The sequence below is a fragment of the Microtus ochrogaster genome, chromosome 4 (genome assembly GCF_000317375.1).
Source record: "Microtus ochrogaster isolate Prairie Vole_2 chromosome 4, MicOch1.0, whole genome shotgun sequence".
Classification (NCBI taxonomy): Eukaryota; Metazoa; Chordata; class Mammalia; order Rodentia; family Cricetidae; genus Microtus; species Microtus ochrogaster.
Window position 1 is genome coordinate 89,395,126 of NC_022011.1, and position 10,757 is coordinate 89,405,882.

At 40.1% G+C, this 10,757-nt stretch overlaps 1 protein-coding gene across 1 annotated transcript in view; it reads right to left on the reverse strand.

Moving 5' to 3' along the window:
* Nckap1 (NCK associated protein 1) overlaps positions 1–10,757 on the reverse strand; it is a 78,268-nt gene that overhangs the window by 66,061 nt on the left and 1,450 nt on the right. The gene's annotated exons all lie outside the window — the stretch shown is intronic.

Consider the following 10,757-nt stretch of genomic DNA (forward strand, 5'->3'; position numbering starts at 1 on the left):
ACGTGTAAACAATGATTGTCAAACTATGACATACTTTTCAGTAGAAAACTTATGCACTGCGGACTACGAATAACAATACAAAATGAGAACTGTATGGAGCTACAACTGATAAGGTACTTAAGTAGCAAGTTCTATCACACAATAGATTTATATAGTTTACACTAGTCATAGAGATTAAATACTACTGTGTAAGTGTATAACCATGTCAGTATCTTGGTGATCTTTCTAAACCAACTTAAATAATACTAAAAAGAAGGAAAAATAAAGACTACATGCAGCTATAAAAATAGGAGCAAAAGCCATTAGTGAAATTTTACATACCTTAAAAAGAAACGGTAGCCAAGAATAAAAATGAATTGTTACAAGATGAACTTTGTACTTCAGCTCAAATTGAAACTATTTTTAAAATATCACCTAGCTTTCAAGTCAAAGTATAAAATAAAGAAAGCCAATAAAAACATCCCTACTTTTATAAATGGAAATAGGAATGCAGTACCAATTCTCAGCATACTTAGATCAAACAATTTTTTAATTCAGAACTTAACCTTTAATGCGAATGACAAGGCTACTATGCAAATCAATTTCTACATAATATTAGCATAAACTTATTTTTCCTCAGACTACAATTTCTTTGAAATAGTTTTTGATAGACTGGTCTTCTAATTTGTCCTCTTCAAGATACCGTATATAACATGAATTCGACTCACATAACCAAGACTCATACAACTAAGAAACTGCCCTTTAGAAACAGCTACAGATTAGCATTTCCTTATATAAAGCATGCCTAAGAGTACAGAGTCCTAAAGTGATTCAATATGTTGACTTTTCATGATATTTATCTTTTATATTCTAGTTATTTAAAAGTCCACATATTACTTTAACAGTATTAGCAGCTATCAATAAAAACAATACCCATTTCCGAAGATCATAAAAGATATCTGTATATAAGCAGCTCTTCTTAAATTGAAAACAAAATAAAAAAGGAATTTCAGTTCAGTGGACAGCTAAAATCATACATAACTTCTTTTAGAAGTGGATGGCCTCTTTGTGTGTGCTCGGTGGGCATGTGTAAGCGCACCCTGAGAGGTGACCCCGACTCTGCTAAGCAGTTAGGCTGCGATCCCTACCGCTTGCTAGCTCTGGGGCCTTACGTTTGTAACACTTCCCGGTCTCAGCTGTCTTCAGTAAGCAGGTGAAGGTAAGTACTTACCTCAGTGTCATGAGGGTTTCAAGAGCTTAGTAACCCATGCAAAGCCTTAACAAAGTGACTGGCACAGAAGTGCTCAGAAATGTACAGCGTTATCAGGACTGGTTATAAGGAACATGACAGTCACCCAAGGCGGTCTCCTGCGGAGACTGGTCATCAGTACAGTCTCTGTGTCACGGTATCGAGAACCAGCACAAGCGTGTAACCTCCTTAACTTGAGGCCCTCTCTCAGCCGCACTATTCCTCACTTACGGGAAGAATATAGCTTTATGTTTTACTTGGGGTTTCTGGTGCTGAGGACTGAACTCATGAACGCAAATATGCCTATAATATATTCTACCACAATATCCAAGAACATGAGTTTTAAAATAGGACGCCCATGTTCAAGTCCTGGCTAGGTGACTTAACAGCTGTAAAATCAAGAGTTAATGATTTTATCCTTCATCTCTTGGTGTCTTCCACTAAACTGGAGACAATAATTACAACCTGTCCTAAAAAGCTCCATACTCACTACAGAGGTTGGCATGTTTGTGGGTAGGAAGAACTTACAGGTGTACTTCACACACAAGAACAAAGAGAAGGACCTCACGAAAGTTCCAGTCTACTTTTTCTAAAACCAACTTACTGAACATTTTTACTTAATGAAAAGATATTTATATAGGAAATACTCAGGAAAAAAGAGAAAAGTACAAAAAACCCTAAACAATAATCTGATTAAATTACCCAGATAAGATACACACTACTAAGGAGCTATCACTGTAGCTCAGTCACGGCGTTCACATAACACTACCACAGCAGAAAAATTCTAACTGACCAGAAATCCGTCTCTAAAGATTAATTTTCCCACTACTGTTTTTGAAAGTATCTCATGCTATCAAAATTATAATTAATTCTTCACTTTTGATTAGTCATCCTAGAAAATAGAAAGTCTTATAAAATTACTAACATCACTACACTTAGCTACTAAAGACATCTGTACTAACACACCCAGAAAGGCTCATAACCAAGATTGAATCTAAACATGTTAACCACATGAAAAATGCCTCATCAGGTCACAACTCTGCTGTGAGATCCTAACAACCAAGTAAAAGCCCCGTGCAGCAGAATGCCTGTAACCCCAGCGCTGGGGAAGGGTAGAGACAGGCAGATCCTTGAGGCTTGATGGCTAGCCAGATTAGCCTGCATGGCCCCCCTTGGTGGGCTGGCTATGTAACTCATGCTGAGCACACCCCCACCACCTCCCCCAGTAGGGATGCTCAGTACAAAAAGAAAGAAAAGGAAAAAGGGGAGGGAGGAAGGGAGGGAAGGAGCGAGGGGGAGAGGACCTGTCCTCTGGCCCAAGTGGCCCACAGCCCAATGATTTAATTAAGAATATTATTACTGGGGCTGGACAGAAGGCTCAGAGGTTAAGAGCATTGCCTGCTCTTCCAAAGGTCCTGAGTTCAATTCCCAGCAACCACATGGTGGCTCACAACCATCTGTAATAGGGTTTGGTGCCCTCTTCTGGCCTGTAGGCATACACACAGACAGAATATTGTATACATAATAAATAAATAAATATTTTTAAAAAAAGAATATTATTACTACCTATCTTATAGGTGGACATAAGATTAAAATATACACAGGGTAGGAAAAATGCTCATCACAATCCATAGGACATAAAGTATTTTAATATTGTTCTAAATCACATCTCACGTTTAAAGTAAAACTTTCAATTTTACATTCATATTGCTATTCAACATCTGTAAGTTAATTTTCTCATAAAACCAAAAATCTAATGTTATCACCAGGAATAGATTTCCAGAACACATATAAGTCACAAACAAATGCTTTTGACTAGAAACACCAAGACAAGCTCTGAGTTTTTTCTGCTAGCCTACCATCGAAATCCTTTTAGTCCTGTCCTCAAGTGTTTACAGCTAAGACTATACAGCTCAATCTTACATGCTTAAAGCTACATTTCTCCAACAACCTGCCAAGATGCAAAAAGTCAAATTGCCTTCGCAAAACCCCACTATCTATTCATAAAAGATTATTAACAGAACAATCAAAAGTAAGAAAGCAGAAGCACCATTTCCTGGACAGTTCTTGTATTCAAAGGTACTGTGCTTTAGACATACCCGAACAGAGGAGATTCAGGGAAACAAAGTGACCTAATCAAGGGTTTAGTCACTACAAACCTCTAACTTAAATTCTCAACACCAGGAGGTGTATCTCTAGATGGATGTCCAGGTGACACACAAAAATATACTACATTCTTATCATAACTCAGCTGTTCAATACTGATTTGATAAGTCTTTTTTTTAACTATAGCACAATCTTGATTTGCAGAATTAGTGGTTACTATTCCAATCTTTTTTCTCCTGCACCTCCTATATTTTGGTCAGCATATCTACTTTAGACTAGTACTTTCCCTGAGTTTGAGTAGGGAAAAAAAGAAATACTTTACTAGTAGTTTAGACTGAGAGGCTGAGAGAAAAGTGTGTCAAAATTATTAAAAATGCTTTCAAATTCATGTAATTTTATTAATAATTCTAACTCGTAATTAAAGTTAGTAATTGCAGCTCTTTTTTTCCTTTTATTTTTATTTTTTAAATTTATTTATTTATTAAGGATTTCTGCCTCCTCCCCGCCACCGCCTCCCATTTCCCTCCCCCTCTCCCAATCAAGTCCCCCTCCCTCCTCAGCTTGAAGAGCAATCAGGGTTCCCTGACCTGTGGGAAGTCCAAGGACCGCCCACCTCCATCCAGGTTTAGTAAGGTGAGCATCCAAACTGCCTAGGCTCCCCCAAACCCAGTACGTGCAGTTCTAAAGATAAAGAGATTATAATTTCTGCTCTCCAGGCATGAATCTTGGGAAAATCATGATCTAAGAGTTTCAAACCATTACATCCTTCAGAACCATTTACTAAAATGTTTTCTAATTCCCGGCAGTCACGAGCACTTGCTGCTCCTGCAGAGGACCTGGGCTCAGTCCCAGCACACCTGCAGTGGTGCCCAATCATCCACAGCTCCATTCCAGGGGATCCCAAGCCCTCTTCTGACTTCCTCAGGCACATGGTACATGTATTTACTTGTGAGCAAACATTTGTACATATCAAAACAAACAATTGTAAGTAAGATTATTCTGATGACTCACATTAAAGTTTCTAACAGCTATTCAATTCACAAGATAACTATGTCACCACATTTCTTACACGTCTGAGGTCCAACACACAGACTACCTCAGTTTATGAAACAAAGATTTTTTTTTAAAGTTTTGTACACTGAGATACTTGTGCTCAAAACTAAGTAGATCTTTAAAGAAACACTGCAGAACACATGTCTGCAGTTACTCTGTATGAACACTAATAAGATGTCAACTCTACTGTCAAGTAGTGAAAGGGTACTTAAGGAATGATTCTAACAGTGCAACAGAGCTGGGCTTAATGGGAAGGGGCGTGCATTATGAAGTGTCTGCTCTGTTCCAAGACCCAGATACAGAAGGACAGCAGAACCCATGTATTCTGTTTATTCCTTTTTTAAAGCTTAAAGGGGGAGAGAGGAAGAGCAAAAGAGTTGATTGCAGGAGTCTGTAGAAGCCAAAGGAGAATGTTGGATCCCCTGAAGTTGTAGTCAGTATCTGTGGGCTAGATCTGGGAGCTAGGAACCAAACTCAGGTCCTCTGAAGAACAGTAAGAACCCTTCATCAGTGAGGCATCTCTCTCCAAGCCCAAGCATCCCTTTTTAGCAGGCACTGTACTAATACTTGACATAAATAAGCCAACTTAAGTCTCAAAATCTGAGGTTAATAGCAGCACTGCACCATGAGGGAGAACTGGACTGTCTACTTCAGATCCTGGGACTGGAAATCAGTAGTGCTGAGGACTGGAGACACAGTGCAGTACTAGAGCCTAGCCAGGCTTCACAAGGCAGAAGATGCAGGGTGGCACCCAGCAGGCCTCGAGGGCAGGCAAGTACAGTGAAGACACCTGTGTTTAAAGAGAGCCATGAGCCACCGTCCAAAACTGCAGTTAGAAGCTAGCTGACCAACCAAATCCTGAATGCTAGCTGTGGGGAGAGAGCGGGGCAGTAGCTGACCAACCAAATCCTGAATGCTAGCTGTGGGGAGAGAGCGGGGCAGTAGCTGACCAACCAAATCCTAAATGCTAGCTGTGGGGAGAGCGGGGCACTAGCTGACGGAATCCTAAATGCTAGCTGTGGGGAGAGAGCGGGGCAGTAGCTGACGAAATCCTAAATGCTAGCTGTGGGGAGAGAGCGGGGCAGTAGCTGACGAAATCCTAAATGCTAGCTGTGGGGAGAGCGGGGCACTAGCTGACTGAATCCTAAATGCTAGCTGTGGGGAGAGAGCGGGGCAGTAGCTGACTGAACCTAAATGCTACCTGTGGGGAGAGCGGGGCACTAGCTGACTGAATCCTAAATGCTAGCTGTGGGGAGAGAGCGGGGCACTAGCTGATGGCACCGCTGTTTTCTCCTAGCTTCTCAGGGCCACCACTACTTCCTGACTTGTTAGAGCCATGCCAAGACCCAAACATTCTCAACTTTTCCCAAGACAATTCTAATGTGTGATGAAAAAGGACAATCCAACTGTAGGTTAAGAATCACTGATCTCACTTAATAAATTATAGCCAAGAATGATAAATAATTTGTTCAAGGTTAAAACAAATTAATATTAAAGCTTTACCTAGAATGTGACTCTCAACTTACAATGTCTCAATTTGGAAAAAGAAAATCTAAGGGAAGTATAGTCTGCTTGCCTATTTTTTTTTAAAGTAAGTTTGCTAGATGGCTCAGCTGCTAAAGACTCTTGCTCTCATGCCTGATGACCAGAGTTAATCCCCAACACACAGATGACAAAAGAACAACCTCCCAAAGTTATCCTCTGACCTCAACACTGGGGCATACACACACACACATTAAAAAAAATTGAAGTATTAGCTAGCACGAGTATTTTATAACCTACTTTGTATCTTTACCTAGTCTACTGAACAGAAGTTGTGGAATTTAATCTATATTAATTCCTGTCTGTGCACTGTGGGCAAGCCTGGTGCCGCTGAAGGCCAGAAAAGGGTTCAGATCCCTGGAACTGACAATAAGGACAGTGGGGAGCCGCCATGTGGGTGCGGGGAATCAAACCGAGATCCTCTGGAAGAGCAACCAGTGCTCTTAAGTGCTGAGCCATCTCTCCAGCTCAGAAAATTTCATTATTTATTTATTTTGTGTGCACGGGTGGGGGGTGCAGAGAGTGTGTGGAAGGAGGCACGCTCACGTACACCATGCGTTAGTGCCGTCCTTGCGCCCTGTGGCTCTGAAGTCATTCTCCAGTCACTGTGCCTGGCGGAAGGGCTTTCACCCACTGAGTCATCACTGCTCCTGAAATCTCCACAGTAGGTTCTTCAGAAATCTAGTTGTGGACAGACCCAATTCAATTTTTAAACATCTAAAAGGAATATACAATTAATAGTAAGATGCCAATACCCTTATAGAAATGACAAGTAGAGGAATATTTTTTCTTTTTACTACAGATTACTTGTGATGAAATTTATATGAAAGGGTCGTTTTCATGTTAGCAGTGTATCAGTATCAATGGAGATTTCCGTTTGGCTTTATAATGTATTAAAAGGAGAGAAAATTTTAAGCTAGCAATTTTAAATTTTAACTCAAATGTATTTGGTAAAATATATTTTGTATCAACTTTGCATGCTAAATTTATTTTCTGCTGCAGCCAGCGCAGGGATGGATAGCAGAGACTGGCGGGCGCCGGGATTGAGACACAGAGGCTTCTTTTCAGGTGGAAGAACAGCAACCTTTATTTTGCCCAGCAACCTTTTATACTTCTACTCCTTCTGTGGAGACTCACCGGCCAGAAAGAACACAAACATCCTTGTCAATTACAGACCACAAGGAAGTTCTGCTGTCAGTCAGGGGGAGTGAGGGCAGCTGGATCACAACAATTTTCCTTTGTGATTTTCTTTACATAGGTTGACAGTAGTTGCGTGCACATGTACATACATATGTCTGTATATATGTATATACATATATACACACATATATGTAGAAGCCAAAGGTCACCTTTGGTGTCATTCCTTAAAAGTTACCTAACCTTGTGTGTGTGTGTGTGTGTGTACAAGATGAAAGAACACATCAGGGGCTGGAGAGATGGCTCAGAGGTTAAGAGCACTGCCTGCTCTTCCAAAGGTCCTGAGTTCAATTCCCAGCAACCACATGGTGGTTCACAACCATCTGTAATGGGGTCTGGTATCCTCTTCTGGCCTGCAGGCATACACACAGACAGAATATTGTATACATAATAAATAAATAAATGTTTAAAAAAAAGAACACATCAGTAAAACTAAAAGAAATAAATAGGACATTTTGCTAAATTGGAGGAAGTATATATAAAACATAAAATCAGAATGAATAGAAACAAATAAAATTTTTCTTCCCTAATTTTCACTTTAGACTTTTAATTTCAAAGACAATAAATGAAGCTGGAGTGTGGCGTGGTGTCAGAACACTTCCAGCAACCCCAGCCTCTGGATTTTGGTTTCCAGCACAATCTTGGGTATGAAATCACAAGGTCAAATAGTAACTTTATACACTGAGAACTATGTAACCTACAATAAAAGAAACACAGTTAGAAATCATGATTAGCCTAAGTTTGTTTCATTAACAGTACTCAAGCTAAATTTGTTTAATTAAGAGTTTAATTAATGGTAATCACATGCCTAAGATTTCTTGCTCATTGTTTTCCATATTGTATTTGTCATTTGTGAATATAGTAAGTTCTTAAGATTGTATTAAGAATTTAACAATATTGTGGGCTTTGGTAAAATGTATACTTAATTAGACAATGATGAAAGCATTCCTTGTTTAAGCATAGTACTTTATTATTTTAATAACATCAAACTTCATAAAACCTTAAATTGTTAATGTGTAAATAGATTTATATATATGACAGTTTCAAATAATCTCTCAAAAGGTCTTAAAAGGATCTTGAAAAATGATTGCTCATAAGCTAATCTTTTAGGTAGTCTCAATGTTGAGAGGTTTTCCCCATGCATTTACTCTCCAACCACTGACTGTTTCTCTAGCACTGGAGAAAGCGTCAAGACGCTCCTATCGTGATTAGAGAGAGAGGTGTGGTTAACCAAATGCGGTGTGTAAATAGGATTGTGGAAGACTTGAGACTAACGATTTTAGACCGGGAAAAACAAGATGATGGATAGGAGCGTCTGTGCCAGGTACTGAAGTGTGAGCAGAACTGACAACTATTTTACTTCCAGCTCTAGGGGCTCTAAGACTTCTGGCCTCTCGGCACACAAGTGGAACAGAAATACACGCAAGCAAAACACTCATACACATAAAACTTAAAAATATAAAAACTGTAAAAATAAAAATGTGTGATTTATATTGCCATAAGAATACAGACAACATGAACCTTATAAACACAAGATGAACAGATCTTACTTCTTTGGCAAGTTATTTGAACAAATGTTTTGCTCTTTAGCCAGCTGGGTTTAGACAGGCAGCTGATATAGGCAGGCAATTCCATAGGCTAAAAGATTCTAATTCTATCCAAAGGGCCAGCAATGGTTCAGGGGTAAAGGCACTGAGTCTGATCACAGAAACAAGTTATCCGCTAACCTCCACACACACCTGCTCGCTTACTCTCTCCCTCTCACAAAATAAACAGATGCATTTAATACACACAGAGCCGATTTCGGTGAACACTAATCAAAGCCTTGTGTGCTAGATAATGTCCTGAGTATTAGTCTTCAAAATGAATTACTCTTCTCATAAGAAATTCATGAGCCAAGTAGGCAAAATATTTCAAGAAACTAAATATATGTAAGTGATGAACTATAGCATTTCAAGAACTCGAGATGCTCGACAATTAGATATAATGATGGCATCCACTTATTTCCCATTTCAGTAGTCAACACAAGAGCCTGCGGTTTCCCAAAACAGGAAGCGAAAAACACTTTGAAAAGGGGCAGCAAACTGTAATTATAAGTTTAAACGCATAAAACTCCATTTACTATTTTCCATGAAAATGAAGTACTACAGTCCGTTTTTATTCTATAAAAATGTTTAGTGACTTGACTGCATTAAAGAAAGCATTTCACTCAAGCACCCAAATCACTTTTGATGTTACTCTCACTTCCTCTTCTGGAAACCATCCTAACCATTTCCTCTAACCACAATACCGCAGCACTACTTAATTTTAGCAACATTTGACTTGCTGGGCTTCTTTTTTTTTCTTTTGGTTTTTCGAGTACCTTTGGAGCCTGTCCTAGGATGGACTAGCATTGTAGACCAGGCTGGCCTCAAATTCACACAGATCCACCTGTCTCTACCTCCCGAGTGCTGGGATTAAAGGTGTATGCCCCCACTACCGGGCAACTTGGTTTAAAAAAAAAAGTCCATATAGAACTTGACTTCCAAATTTCTTAAGCAGTGAAATCCAAAAGTTGCCACCAATACAACTTATACTACCTAAAATTAAATTTTCCTAACCCTGAAACGTTACAATCAAGGAGTGAATGCAGAGGGCTCTGCCATGTCACAAACAGAATGGGGGACATCCCAGGTCAAGACTGGGCTGTGTTTAGAGACAACCATTCATTGAAACCAAGGGAGTAAGTAGCCAGAACAACACAGCCATCCTTCCTTTCCAGACACTTAGTATCACTAACTGAAAACAGTGTGCTTCGGAAGGACAGTGTCTAAATCAAACTGGAGGAGTAAGACAAGTTTATTCTGGAATGCTTTGACTTTAATTTTTAAAAGACTCTTCATCAATACTCACACACAACCTGTACTCTATTGCTATGGTCAAAACTATACTTGTTCGGTTTTAAAAACGATTACGAAAAATATGGCTAACACACAGAAACTCACAAGGATGTAGGTGTATAAACTGTACCACAAGCAAACTTCTCTACTAAATTCAGAGGCTTATGGCAGCTGTCTCAAAATAAATGGACTTGGGATCGTTTGTCTGTTAAGGTAAATTAATGGCATTTTCCCCCCTATCTTTATCTCTACTCTTCTTATTTAGAGCCTTGCACTCCCTAATCTGAAGACACAGACTGCAATAGTTGCACTAGCTACTCAAATCATCGGAACAGCAACGGGAACAGATTTGGTTTTTATTTTACACAGCCATTGTACTGTAACGCACGGTGCTTTGGTGCTCATCAGATAGGGTTGGGAAAACTAAGGCGAGGAGGAGCAGAGAGGAAAGGTTGTTATTCCTGTTCCAGTGACTCACAGCCCTCAACTATTTCAGACGAAAACCGGTTCCACCCTCACTTCCCCCTCCTGTCCATCTCCAAAATGAAATTCTCCTGAACGTCAACATGCTGCCGGGGGGAAGGGGGTGTGCTTTATCCAGCGACCGAAAAAAATCAAGGGTCCAAGTGGGGAGCGGAGGGAGGGTCGGGCGCCACATTCCCCCACTCCCACGCCGAGAAACCCGGGCCCGTGCGCCGCAGCCCGGCAAGGCCGCGCGCTCGCCCTTCCCGCAGACCCAGGCGCCGGCGGCG